Source organism: Manis javanica, chromosome 7, assembly GCF_040802235.1.
Source record: "Manis javanica isolate MJ-LG chromosome 7, MJ_LKY, whole genome shotgun sequence".
In the NCBI taxonomy this organism is placed as follows: domain Eukaryota; kingdom Metazoa; phylum Chordata; class Mammalia; order Pholidota; family Manidae; genus Manis; species Manis javanica.
This window is the reverse complement of record NC_133162.1, coordinates 26,791,393-26,805,007: the sequence shown is the minus strand read 5'-3', so window position 1 is coordinate 26,805,007 and position 13,615 is coordinate 26,791,393. Positions and strand designations below refer to the sequence as shown.

The following is a 13,615-nucleotide window of genomic DNA, read 5'->3' as shown; positions in this document are numbered from 1 at the left end:
ATCTTACTATGCTGATGGACAGTGACTGTAATTGGGTTTGTGGGGGGGACTTGGTGATGGGGGAGTCTAGTAAACATAATGTTCCTCATGTAACTGTAGATTAATGATACTAAAATAAATTTTAAAAAAAGATATTTTCAAAGTTACGTGAATACTTGTTTGCCTATTTCCCTTCTTCCCCCCCACCCCAAATAGAGGCATATTCTATACTCTGTTCTACACCTTGCTATCCCTATATTTTGAAGATCATTCTTGATGGGAACGTGCAGATTGTCCTTTGGATTGGCTGCATACTATCCCATTCTTTAGCTAGTCCTCTTAGTGGACAACTACAATGTTTCTAGTTTTTAGCTCTACAATGCTACAGTAAATATTTCTTGATCTATTCCTCTTAGCACACGGGCAAGACACATATAGACAAATTCTTGGAAGTGGAATTTGCCAGGTCAAATGATAGGTTCATTAAACATTTTTGATAGAAACTGCCAGATACCTCTTGAGATGAGTGTCCCAGTTGCCTCCCACTCCCAAGCCACGAAGGTACACCTCCCAGGCCCTTAGCCGCAGCCACATCAGTTGCACTCCGTTGCACACTCATGGGCGACAGTTCTGCCCACAGCTCCTGGGATCTGGTGTACCAAGGAGAGTGCAGCTATCCCTGTGACAGGCTGGGCAGGAGGGGAAAGGTAGTGCCCTCCCCGCTTTGCCTGAGGAAGCCACCACTGAGTACACGCAGTTGTCAGAGCCCAGGAAGAGTTACAGTAGGGGTCAGGGGTTAATGCAGATGGAGCTACCGGACATGCTGCGCAGAGCCAACAAAACAAGTTTCAGGGAGGGAGGGGCTGGCTCTGGGGCGTGGGCGCCAGCCAGCCTGGACTTGGCTTTTCTCTGGGCAGCTGCTGTCATGGGCATGGCTTCGGGCGGCTAAAGACCTTGTGGCTGGCTGCTGGGCTCTAAGGCCCTGGGGGCAGCGTTCCCCTTCCCCAGCCCAGAGCCAGCAGGGTGGGCCCACAGAGCAGTCCTGCCCACCTCCAGGGCCCCACTACGGGGTAATCTCCCTGGAGCCCCGTCTGGGAGGCTTTGAGAGGTATTAGAGATGAGCCAGGCGTCGGGCCCTGGAGCCGCGTACAGCTTTTAGAGCATTCCTGGGCATTAGGCTCCCTGTCCCACCGCAGCTTTGTCCTCACCCCACTGAGCCCCAGGGCCTTCTCTGCCTCAGCCACTCCTTGCCTAATTACAGGTGTCCATGTTGGGGTCAGCAGTGGGGTTAATTTAGGGCTTGTCCTGGGGTGGCCAGGTCTCATTAATGGAGTCCCAAGGAGTCCAGGGTCTGAGTCAGGCAAACAGAGGATTAGGAGCTGAGGAAGACTCTTGTCAGGGAATGATGGGCTGTGAGTGGGGCCCAAGGTTGGGGACAGTTTCAGTTTGTTCACATACTCACCACACAGGGGCTCATAAAAACACAACTGGTGCTCAGACACACACACACACAGCCTCAGAACCAGACACTCACCAGAGACTGAGAGAGGCAGACATGCAGAATTTCATACCCACCCAGGCTCATGCCTGGAGACGGAATTATGACTTAGAACTGTTTCCCATGAAGCTTCAGGATGTGCAAGAGGTGGGAGCTTAGCAGAGATGAACCAGAGACTCTCTCCAGCCAGAAATGCTGGCCTGCCCCTGGCAGCCTCCTCTGGTGCCCCATCCCACCCCCTCATCAGGGTGATGATGTTCCCTTCTATTCTTTCAGCACCTCCTCCTGACCCAGGACTGGAATTCTACAACATTGGCCTGCTGGTAGAATGACTTAGAGCAGGCCCTCAGCTGTCAGCCCAGCTCCCAGAATCAACTCCACACCCACCCTGTGCCTCACGACAACCTTTGGATTCTGAGGGGAGAGAAGGCCACACTGCACAGAGGTCACTGAAGAGGAGGAGGAGGAGGAGGAGGACGGAGCTGACAGGAGCCCGGGCTGGGAGGGGCTGGGCTGGGGGAAATCATTTAACCCCAAAGCCGCCACGGGTCTTTGGAACCCCGAGCACTGACAGGGCCCAGCTGGAGCTGGCTGAGGATGAGAGGCCCAAGTGTGGGAATCCAGGGAGGGGGCCTCCCAGGGCTTCCTGGGTCAGCTGGGAGGAGGGCACCCAGAGCCTTCTTCTCCAGCCTGCCCCACTGCCACCATCTCTGCCTAGGACGTGAAGGCAGGACCTGGCTCCCTGGCTCCGTTGCCACAGGGAAGTTTTTTCAACATTAATCGCCACCCCTACCCAAGCTGCCTGGCTGATGTTATCCCACTCCTAGATGGTGGAGGTGGCAGCACAGGGGGCTGGTAAGGGGAGCTCAGAAACCCAACATTCGACTCTGAAAGGGTCAGACTCTCCCAAAGATGCCTCCTTTCATCTGCGTGTGCTTCTCAGGGCACCCCCTTGACTAGTATTTAGAGATGACCATTACACCATCCCACTAACTTAACTTTCTCATCAGTAAACGTGCCCACATGGCTAAGCTGACACCTGTTGTCACCTCAACCTTGGTTCTAGGCATCAGCTATTCCCTCCCTGGGCTCCCTGTCTCCCCCATGCCATCCAAGGGACCCCATACACACTCCAGGGCCATAATTGAATATAAAGGCCCAGAATCCAGGGCAAACAGCAGCATTAATCACCAGCAACCTGGCAGCCTCCTGCCATAGATCTTTCTCACACGTAAAATAGCTCATGTTAATCATTGCTGCTGATTTATTGTCTTCTCCGCCTTGTACATAAATTATTCACCATTGCCTGGGCAAGTGGAGGAATCCTGTAATGAGGGCTTCCCTCCTTCCTCCTGCAAGGTGGATCCTCAGACCTCTGGGTTCCCATGGCAGCTCCGCAGGGGCTGTGGGAGTTCACTGGTCTGGCCCAGGCACGGAGTCCCAGGCAAAGGGACTGAAGGGAAGGTAGGGAGAGCGTCCTGCATTCTCAAATATGTGCCCCACCCAAGAACATACACAGGAACTTTTCAGCTCTAGGAAAACAGGGTAATGGCCTTGGGCACTGCTCCAGTTCTGGAAGGAGAAACAAGTAGGCAAAGAAGTAGGCTGCTGGGGGGTCTCTGGACTTCCTAAGGCTGTGGGTGGGTGGAGACTTTACCTGGAGGATCCTGCTCAACATGTGAGAGCCTCGGCTGCCATTCAGCCCAGCTCCTGGGAGTTCTGCTGTCCAGGAAGCAGGATGTGGGTGTGCCTGCTGGGCCTGGAGAACTGCCTGCCCAGTGCTCAGTCCAACCCTGGGATCTGTGCTGCCCTCTCTGGTCAGGCCTCTGAGAAGTCCATGGCCTCAGAAGGGGGTGACAGTAGTTATGGCAATGTCCACCAGATGGCAGAACTACAACCTAGGACAGCAGCTCCAGGAGGCAGGAGACAGCACTTGGGTGAGGCAGTGCCTTTGAGAAGGTGGGCTCCCAGGGCAGAGAGCAATGGGGATTAGGTGGAGATGGGGCAGTCTTGCTGAGGGAAGAGCTCTTAGGCTCAGTAGGACCAAAACATGGGACCCATCTCATACATCAAACCACACATGATGCCATCCTCAAATGGGATCATCTCAGAAAAGTTGGAAGCACCAAAGGTATGTGGGGGTAGTAGGGCCCTAGAGGGGGAGGATGCAGTCCAGTCCCCACTTTAATGGCCCTGGCCCAGCTTCCCTGAAGTATACCCAGCCTGTCAAGGTTCTGCTTCCCAGGCTTAAGTCCATCACTTCCCAATCCTTCTTTCTTGTCTGGGAGACCTTCGGAAGCAGCCAAGACAGGAGCTACTGGCCTAACATGGTCAGGGGCAGTCCAGCAAAGCCCAGGCCTCAGCATCTGCAGCACTCACTGATCCCGCAAACTGACCATTCAAACACACAGGCGGGTGAGTTGTTTGGACTCATTCTACTCAAGGACCCCTGTCCTCCACTCCTTCCTCCTTCCTCCCACATCCACACAGAGTAGTTAGCTGCCCAGAGACACAAAAGGGTCCTAAGATTCAGAAGGCCTGTGTCTTCAACAATGGCTTGCCAGAGACACCAGCCTGACCCTTCTCCAAGCTTCTCAGCCTCCCACATACAACTTGAGGGTACAACCTTATGCCATCTACAGAGGCTGGCAGAGCACTGCATGTGATTGTGTGCAGAGCATGCGTGGCATTGCACTGCCACCTAGCCAATGAGCTGCTTCTACAGGAGATGCAGGGCTCCGGCCGTTTAAATGTCCTGAGCCCCAGGGGTGGAGCTGGCAGAACCAGGCCCTGAAGGACAGCCAGGCCTCTTCAGTCCCAGATGCATCAGTTGGAGTCCCAGGAAAACAACTGGAACATTGTCTCTTTGGCAGTCTTGTCCAGGTATCCTTGTTGGAAACGCCTCCCCACAGCTCTCTGCAGGTATTAGCTGGGATCCTGGAGTGCTCTTCCAGGCTCTAGGACCTTTGTATCCTTATGGGAACTTCTACCCCCAGGCAGGGCCCTATCTACTGCTCTTAGGATCCTTGAAGGCAAGGTCAAGATGTTGTCATCAATAAGGACCAGTGTTTCTCCAAGCATGACGCCTAGGCCTGAAGACCCACTGATCTGCAGGCTGTGGGGACGGGGTTCAGAGAGTGGCACTGTCCCCAAGCCTCCTGAAGTCTGCACAAGAGACTTCCTTGGATCCAGGGGAAAGCCCTCAGTGGACCTGAAGTTTCCTGAGGGCAGCTGCAGATGGGTGCTGGGGTGGGGGGGTGATTGTAGCTGGTATCAGGCCGCTAGCTCCCACAGCAGCTGCCCTGGAAGCAGCACACCATTGGCCTGCTCCCTGTCCTTTCACCTGCTCCCCCTCCCTTTCTCCACCAGCCCTTCCACAACCAGCTTGCCTGGCTTTTCTGGACCTGCTGTCTTCATGTCTGTCTTCACATAGGTTCCGGGGCTGCCCCAGCCCAGCTTGTTTATCCTTCAGGGGTCCAAGTGGGTGTTTCAACCCCAATTATTCTCTGACCACAGTCACCACAGATACCAAAACAAACGTCCGGGGCGTCAGAGGTAGGGGAGGCTCAGACAGACTGGTGCCAGGGGGGCTGATAATGGGGGATCCACTTGGGCTTGGAGGTGATGAGAGCTGCTCCTAGTGATGGGGCCCTGGGGAACAGGGGCTCGTGGGTAATTGGCCTCCTCAGCTAGGCCCAGGCCACAGAGAGGGCAGTCTTGGTCTTAGTGCCTGCCCCCTCCATCTCCAGCTTCCCTTCAGTTTCATCTAAGAGAGGCCTAGGAGTGTCTTGGAAAAGGCTTGCCTCCCCCAACCACTGGCTAAATCTGGCCTTACCTCCAGAAGATGCAAATCTTGACTCCTCAACTCAGGCTGGCCCATGGAGACCTTTTGGTCAGACCTGGTGGTCAGTGTCTGGGGATGGAAGTAAATTCCAGCTTTGCTGGACTCTCCCTGTGGCCTGGCTTGGGATTCTGTGCCTCAGTTTCCCATCTCAAAGTCAATTAGCAGAAAATGCTTCACAATCTGACTTTCTGAGAGAAAAAATCCTGAACCTCCAAGTCTTGCTGGGGTTCCTGGAGAATGTAGTGAAGTTTCTCAGGGAGCAATGGTAAGCAGGATATGTTGCCCGCTCAGGGCGCTGGTGACAGACATAAAGAGGAGAATGTGGGGCACTGCTGATTGGTGGGCCAGGCTTACTGTTTGAGCTTCTGAAGGGTGGGATGCCAGGCATCTAAGACTAGGGAAGGGCCCCAGCACCCATCTACCTCTGACAGGGCAGGAACTGCCCTCCAAACCAGGGGACACAGCAGGGGCATTGGTCAAAAACCCTTCGAGGTATGCCTGCTGCCAGCTAGAAGGAGCCCTCTCATCCACTGCTGGTTTCTATCCTAAAACCTACTTTTAACTCCCAACCTTGCCCTTCGGCTCTGCCTTAGAAATGCCCCCTCTGCCCACCTGCCCATTGGTCAATCTTCAATGGGCCACACTGGCCACATTTTAATACTGATGATAATAACAGCAAAGATAACAAAAAACAGCCCCCAGTTATTGAACACTTTCCACTGTTACGCCAGATGCGTTTGCAGTTTGATCTTCATCTCAGTCCTGCAGAGCAGGTAGGTGTAATGGCCCTGCTTTACAGACAAGGAAGCTGAAACTTAGAGAAGTCATGGAAATTGTACAAACCCACACCACTAGGAAGTTGTAGAACTAGATTCAAACCCAATTAAATATGACTTCTGAACCCAAGGTTTTTGGAGCAGGCTCAGGATGGCCCAAGGTCTGGATGATGGTGGGTTTCTACCCTGATCTCTGTTCTCGCCTCTCTTGCTCCTTCAACCCTGGCTGCTGCCCAGCCCCATGCATCCTGTGCCTTGGGGTTGGAGCCACCATGTGCCGGGTGGAGGAATGAGAGGTGGGCTGTTGGGAGCACACAACTGCCTCCCAGCCACTCCTCAGAGGCCTAGACTCCCCTCACCTCAAACACACACTTTTAGTGAAGTCAAGGTTGAGATTAGAGACTTAAGCTTTAGGAAGGAGAGAAAGCCACCAGGGGCTTAGGAGGGTGAGTGTGAGTGCATTTGTGCCTGTGTGAGTATGCCTGCTGGAGACTTGAAATTGTGTGTGTCCGTGACTGTGTGTAGGTGTGCACCTGGGAGGCTGAGTGCAGCAGTGTGAGTATGAATGTGTAAATCTTTGAAAGTGTGTCACTAAGCAAGTATGCTAGTGTAACCCTGTGGTGTGTGGGTGCTTCTGAGTATAAATGACTGTGCTTGGGTGTGAGGGCACAAACATGAATGGGAAAGGTAGTTACTATCTGTGACTCTTAGAGGAAAAATCCCAGAAGATCCAGAGTCCAGTCTTTCTCTGCTATTAGCCAGCTATGTGGCTCTGGGCATGCTACTTCTCAGAGTCTGTTTTCCTCCCTGCAAACAGGAAGAAAAGCCTGTCTTACCAATGGGTTTCAGCCCCAGGCAAGTTTGCTATGGATTCAATGTGACCAAAGAAATTGACAGCAAAAGGTTCTTTGGAGTGAAAGGATTTATCCGGCTTGTTCTCCTGGCGGTAGGTCGAGCACTAACACCTCTGCCTCCTCACAGAGCACCAGGCCGAGCTCTCTATATAGCGCAATAATAGCTTATTGCCTACAGGTGTGGAAGCGGCAGCCCAGCAACAGGCCAGTTACATCATCAGGTGGTTTAAGTTCAGTGAGGATCCTGGACATAGGAACCCCAACTTCCCCACAGCCCCTCATGGGGTAATTATGAGGATCAAATGCCATTGTGTGGCAGACAGCACTTAGTGATCTCTCAAATGTAGGTTTTGGGGAAGGTCAGTGAGCCCTCTTCTTCCTCTGCCTCTTCATCCCTCTTGATGTGCTCTCCCCCTCACGATGTGCTCAAATGGCAGCCAGGTCCCAAGCCAGGGTGGGATGGCATCCCAGAGCCGCAGCCCACACGGGGAGGTCCCAGACCCAGGAGGACTGGCTAGAGATGGGGAGAACGAGCAGCACAGCCGCCATGCCTATCCACTCTGGCTCTGCAGGTTTGCCTCTAGGCTTCTGCTTGCACCTGCTCTGCTCTAGATCCAGGGGATTCTCTTTCATCTCACCCCAGCCACCACACCCTGGAAACTACTGCCACCTCCCTCTGTGGCAGTGAAAACCCCAGGATAGGGGGGCTCTCTCTTCAAGTTCCCCTTCTGACCTGTAGACCGTTCCCCACTAAGATGCCAGGGTTCTAGACCTATGGCATCCCTGGTCTCAGCCTTCATTGAGCTTCTCAGGTGATTCCCTGCCACTAGTCCATGTGCCTGCATTCAGAAGCCATCTACTCAGTGTGGAAGCCTTGAGTCAAACATGTGGAGCAGGAGTGGATAGATGTGGCAGCAACCTATCTGGATGTCACACAGGAATCACCTGGGGATGATTTGAAAAATCCCGATGCCAGGTTGCACCTCAGACCAGAATCTCTAATCATTGATATAGTTTTAAAGCTTCCCCCTTGTGATTCGAATGTGCAGCCAAGATTGGGAACCACTGATAATAATTCCCAAACTTCCCTGCTGAAAATAATCACTCAAGCTGCTTGTTAAATTCTGTGCATAAAATGAAGGCTCCTGTGGCCAGGATTCTCACCTGGCCCTGGTTGGTTTGCTCACTACACACATCTGGGCAATGCATCGTTACTAACTGTATAAAGAGCCCTGCCCAGTGCTCTGGGCCGCCTAGTGGCACAGCTGCAAGGCTGCAGGAGAGCAGGGGACAGACTAGAACAGCTGTGTGGGCAGAGAGGCCCAGAGGATGGCTTCTGCATGCAGACTCATTCTGAGTGGACGGGATTCTAGTGGTTGACCTGCCACTCTAGAAATAAGGTTGGGTATAAACTCTTTCACCCCAAGAACATTCTACTGTCATCTCTTTGGTCACATTGAGTCCATAGTGAACTTGCCCAGGGCTGAAACCCATTGGCAAGACAAATACATAGCTTCCCAGGCCTCTACCTTGAAAATTCTGATACGGTGGGGCTAAGATGGGGCCCAGGAATTTGCCTTTTTAATAAATATTCCAGCTGATTATAATTATCAGGGAGTTCTTGAGACAGTAACCTAGAGCTGTGCTTCACAACCTTCAACATGCATAAGAATCACAAAGGTTCTTGTTAAAATGTAGATTCTGGTTCAGTAGTTCTGAGGTGAGTGCCTGAAGTTTTTAAGATGGTGAATGGTAAGAGATGAGACCAAGAGGAAAGCAGGGACCTTACAAACCCTGAAAAGGACTTTGAGCTTGACCTTGATCCCCAAAGCAATGAGTAGCCCCTGAAGGACTTTTTAACTGAGGAGTAGCTTGTTCAGCTACATATTTTAGAAAGATTATCCTTATAGTCACATGGGAGATGGATTGGAAGATTGGACACCAGCCAGGAGGCTGTTGCTGTGGTCCTGAAAGGTGGTGGCCTGGGATAAGGAGATGGGGAGCAGGGAGAAAGAAGTTAGTAATTCTAGGGAGGGCTGATGTGGATAAAGTGAAGGTTCCTATGGCCAGGATTCTCACCTGGCCATGGTTGGCTAGCTTACTACACATGTGTGGGCAAATAAGTTGTTTTTGACTCTATATAAAGAACTCTGCCCAATGCTCTGGGTGACACAGTGCTCCTGGCTGCACAGCCTCAGCAGAGCAGAGACTGAGATGGCTGCGGGGGCAGAGAGGCCCAGAGGCAGAGACTGACTTGCTGCATGCAGACTCACTCTGAGTGGACAGGATTCTAGTGATTGACCTGCTACTGTAGAAATAATGTTGGGTATAAACCCTTTCACCCGAAGAACGTTCTACTGTCATTTCTTTGGTCTCATTGAATCCATAGTGAACTTGTCCAGGGCTGAAACCCACTGACAAGACAGCTTAGTGATTAGTTGGATGTGAGTGAGGTGGAAGGTGAAGGAGGCTTAATAGTGGTTCCTGTGCTGGCTGCTGACTTAGCAGCTGCTGAAGAAGAGTGCCCCACACCTGGACTGAGTTAGGAAGCTTCCTTCCACACCTGCTGCCCCTGTAATCTGGTAACTGTTTAGTCTTAGGCTTCTGTGGGACTAGGGTTCAGAGAGAGGCAACAGGAAACAGCCTGGAAAATGTTATGGAACTGATATCTTAGAAAGCCCCTTTCCTGACCTTGGGTAACTCTGGATGTTCCCTGTCAGCAGCCAAGACTTGGAGACTGCTTTGGGGATTCAGTATTTGGAATACCTTGGCCTTCCATTTTATCCCTCCCTGGCTCTCTCTTAGACACAGAAGTACAGAGGAATAGAAATCTGTGTCCAGGAAACACTCTGGCTCATGGGTCCCATCTGGTTGACCCTCACTGTGGGCCCTAAGTAGCCTCCAGCGTCATCTCCTAGGTCATCCTCCTGGCATCTCTGCTTGGCACACTAGCCCCATTTTGCACTGACCACAGCCACCCTCCTCCCCCTGCAATGAATTCTGACTGCCTCTCTGCCACCCACTCCTAGGATATTTGGGTCAGATATTTTCCTGTTTGGGGACCAACTTCTCCTCTTTTGTAGCTGGATGCTGGCTCACCAACCCCTAATCCAGGTGTTCCTCCACAGTTCCCAGATGATTTTGTCACATTTTTCTCTGATATAGTTCCTTCTGTGGTACAAGTGTACATTAAAACTGAGATTCAAGTCATGCTAACCAGGGCAGGAGGGCCGTTTTATCAAAAATATTTACCATCAGCATCTTCAGCATATTAGTGAGAGTTCATAATATGCTGGGCACCAAACTAAGGACTATCTTAGTGTATGTTTGCCATCCAAGAGAGATCCTCACATTATACCTATTTTACAGATGAAGAAACAGAGGCAAAGATGTTAAGTAACTTGCCTAAGGTGACTAAGCTAGGAATTGGGGCTGGAGCCCTAGTGCATCTGATGTGCCTGAGCAATACTGCCTCTCTCGGTCTTCATCACCATCCCAAGGCCCCAGTTAAGTCCTTTGCCTGGGATCAGCCTCTGGAGTCTTCCCAGAACAAATGTCAGGCCAGGGATCAGGCTCATACCCAGAAAAACATGCAGGGAGCAGACAGGATTTTGATGCACTAGGAAGATTTGGGAATGAGGATTTAAAATGTCTGAGGTTGAGTCTTGCTCAACCTGAGGAAACCTGGCTATGTCTTATGCTCTCTAAGCCTCAGTTTCTCACCTGTGATATGGGATTAGCAGCAGAAACTACCTCTCAGAGTTGTAATGAGGAATAAATGAGGAAATGCGCAAGGCAGTGATCCTATCAAGGGCACAGGACTGCATGGTGTAAGTGACTGTTACTGCCAGCCATCACTCAGTATTTGTCATGAATTGCTGGGACTGAATCCAGGGGCTGTGAGTGCAGCCAGGGGCTCCTGGTTCTGGACTTGTCTCTAAGACAACAAATTACAAGTCAAACAGTATGGTCAACTTGCCACTCTCTGCCTTCCATTAACCTTTAATGATCTGTCTGCATATATGGCTTGGGCCCTAGCCATCTTTCTTTACCTCTGTAAGACAAGGGACTCTGGCCAGTCAGTCTGGACAGCTCCCACTTTGAACATTCCAGGGGTGGAATGGAAGTCAAATCCTTATGACATTTGCCAAAGTCGAATTGTTGACAAGACAGCCCCTCTCTTCATTCAATGGATAAAACTCCTGGTGCCTTGTGTTTCAGGTAAGTCTCACTGCTTATCTCTTTATTAGTTCATTCAATGTATCTTTACTAAAATTTATTTAAAATTTCAAAAGTAAGCCGTGAATGCATCTTGCTGTACGAAATATAGATGAAGCACCCTTTCCAACTCCAGAATCCTCCCCAGAGGTCACTGCTGTGCTCAGTTTACTGGGTATCCTTCCAGATCATTCCCTATGAATTTATATGCATCTACACATTACTCATAAAGAAATACAGTTTTGGGGTGTGTTTTTATCTTTGCATACAAGTATTCTTATTTTTCTGCAATTTGCTTTTTTGATTAAAAATATAGCCTGGAGGTTTTTTCCTGAATCAATACATATAGATTTACCTCATTATTTTTAACTGCTACATATTAAGTATTCCATAGCATGGGGATGCCATTTTTTATTTATCCAGTCCCCATCAGTGAACTATTAGGTTGCTTCTAACTTTTCACTGTTATAAATAATGCTCAGCAAACACCCTGGTAATGTGGTTCTGTGGGCAGTCATGACTATTTCGTTAGTATAATGGATATCTGGAAATAGAGTTGCTAAGACAAAGATGGGCTTTGTTAATTTTAATAGAAACTGCCAAAGTTCTCTCCAAAGGACAGGATCAATCTATGGCACTTCCAATTGCTGATGAGACAACTCATTTTTTAATACCCTCTCTCCAATGTTGGATACTAACAATCTTTTGAATTTTTGCTAATCTAATGAATCAAGCAAAAATAAATCTTACGTTTGTTTTAATTTGCAGTTGTCTAATTATGATTGCATTTCTCTAATGTTGAGCATATTTTCCTAAGTTTATTGGACATTTTGTATTTCTCCTTTTTTTATTTTTATTTTTATTTCTCCTTTTATAAATGCCTGATCATATACTTTGCCCATATTTCTAATGGACTTTTAAAAATCTTTCTCTTATTGGCATGTTAGAGTTCTTTATCCTGGATGTTAGTATTTGCTATGCTTTGGCTGCTTGTCTATGTTATTTTTGATCTTTTATCAGGGGCAGTTTTAAATTCAGATGTAGTATATTTGTCAGTGTTTTCCTTAATGGCTTTTATAGTTTTTGTCTCATTTTAAACAGCCTTCTCCAATTTGTAATTATTTAATTTTAACTTATATTGTCTTCTCACATTTTTTTAGTCTAGTCGTTATTCCTCTGGAATCTACTTTGTGAATAGTGTGAGACAGAAATAATCCTTTTGCAAAGTTTGAAGACTTCCTCCACCATCACTGAGCATATGGACTATGAATCTGATTTGCTAATATCAAGGCATGCCATTTGTGTTTTCACAATCTGGAAGTGAGTGACTTTGGGAGCAATAGCTGGTATCGGGTGTGATGAAGGATGAGTAGGGGAAGGTGGATGTGCTGTGAGGGGTCCCCTCACAGGTCTCAGCTGAGTGACAAGAAGTTCAGTATGCTGGCCTTGGCTCTCCCTTTTGCACCCCCAGCATGAAAATGGCTCTAAGTGAAATGGGAACCCTCCTACACTGTTGGTGGGAATGTAAATTGGTGCAACCGTTGTGGAAAGCGATATGGAGGTTCCTCAAAAAACTAAAAATAAAAATACCATTTGACCCAGTTATTCTACTCCTAGGAATTTACCCAAAGAAAACAAGATCTCTATTCAAAAAGACATATGCACCCCTAAGTTTACTGTTGCACTATTTACAATAGCCAGGATATGGAAGCAACCTAAGTGTCCATCATATAGATGAATAGAAAAGATGTAGTACATATACACAATGAAATATTATTCAGCCATAAAAAGAAAACAAACCCTCCCATTTGCAACAACATGGATGGATCTAGAAGGTAGTATGCTCAGTGAAATAAGCCAGGCAGAGAAAGACAAATACCAAATGATTTCACTTATTTGTGGAGTAAAAAAACAAAACAGAAGGAATAAAATAGCAGTAGTCTCACAGACACGAGAGAAGGAACTAGTGGTTATCAAGGGGGAGGGGTTGGAGAGGATGTTGGAAGGGGATTAAGAGGCACAATAATTCGCAATCACAATATAGGTTTGTCATGGGGACTGTAGTACAACACGGAGAATATAGTTAATGATTCTGTAACATCTTGCTACGTTGATAGGTAGCAAGGGTGAGGATTTGATAATATGGGTAACTGTTGGACCACTGTGTTGTGTATTTGAAACCAAGGTAAGATTGTATAGTAATGATACTTTAATAAAAAAATTAAAATAATTTAAAAAATAAAATGACTCCAGGAAAAGATGATTCCCCAAAGGATCCTGAGAGGTGTGTCTGTGTGCAGCACGTGTCACACCACATGGACGGTCTGTTTCCTTAGTACTGCCCCCTCTCCCACTGAAATATCAACTGGGGGCCAGGGGCCAGGGACTGTGTCCTCTTCATTTCTGTCTCCCTCATACCTAACACAGGGCCAGAATCCTTGGGTGA

General features: G+C 48.9%; 2 long non-coding RNA genes across 3 annotated transcripts in view; one reads left to right on the top strand and one right to left on the bottom strand.

Annotated features, from left to right (window-relative positions):
• Positions 1–13,615, bottom strand: part of LOC118968893 (uncharacterized) — a 58,763-nt gene that overhangs the window by 22,339 nt on the left and 22,809 nt on the right. The gene's annotated exons all lie outside the window — the stretch shown is intronic.
• Positions 2,740–13,347, top strand: LOC118968895 (uncharacterized). 2 transcript variants are annotated; one of them, XR_012133075.1, is made up of 3 exons: positions 2,740–2,941; positions 11,065–11,172; positions 12,330–13,347. It is a non-coding gene; the product is annotated as an uncharacterized lncRNA (long non-coding RNA). The 2 variants fall into 2 exon arrangements; XR_005056754.2 differs by lacking the exon at positions 2,740–2,941 and adding an exon at positions 3,729–3,892.